Genomic DNA, 751 nt, shown 5'->3' with positions numbered 1-751 from the left:
CGTTGTACCTCATGACTGATCTGGATATGTTCTTTTTGACAATGAATGCAACACCATTCCTCTTCAATTTGTAATTTCTGGCATAGTAAACCATGTGGTCATCAGATTCAAAATGGCCAATTTTGAATTGTTCATTTCAGCTCACTAATGTCTAAGATATCAATGTATATGGGTTCCATTTCATTTTTGATAACTTCCAATTTTCCCAGATTCATACTTCATGCATTCCATGTTCTGATTTTCACTGTATGTTTACAGCTGTTTCTCTTCATTTTTGAGTTGTGCCCCATCAGCAAATGAAGGTCCTGCGGGGCTTTTCTCCCATGGGCTTTACTCCATTTGCATCATTAAGGTCAACTCTACTTTGAGGAGGTAGCTCGTCCTCAGTCACATTTTGAGTGTCTTCCAACCCGAGAAGCTCATTTTCTGGCACTATATCCAACAGTGTTTCTCTGCTATTCATAAGTTTTCAGTGATTAAATATTTGCAAATAGTTCATCACTCCTTCTTCCTAGTCAGTCTTTGTCTGGAAGCTCATCTGAAACCTGTTCACCATGGGTGACCCTGCTGGTATTTAAAATATCTGTGTTATAGCTTTCAGAATCAGAGCAACTCACAAGCCACCACAGTATGACAAACTGACAGACCAGTAGCCATGGAATAAATTTTGAAATCAGAGAATGAGAAGTTTCCAACCTTATTCTTCTTCTTAAGCAGTGCTTATCCTGGGTCTCTTTCCTGTCCATATAAA

Source organism: Chrysochloris asiatica, unplaced genomic scaffold (assembly GCF_000296735.1).
Source record: "Chrysochloris asiatica unplaced genomic scaffold, ChrAsi1.0 scaffold00130, whole genome shotgun sequence".
Taxonomy (NCBI): domain Eukaryota; kingdom Metazoa; phylum Chordata; class Mammalia; order Afrosoricida; family Chrysochloridae; genus Chrysochloris; species Chrysochloris asiatica.
Note: the sequence above shows the minus strand (reverse complement) of the source record.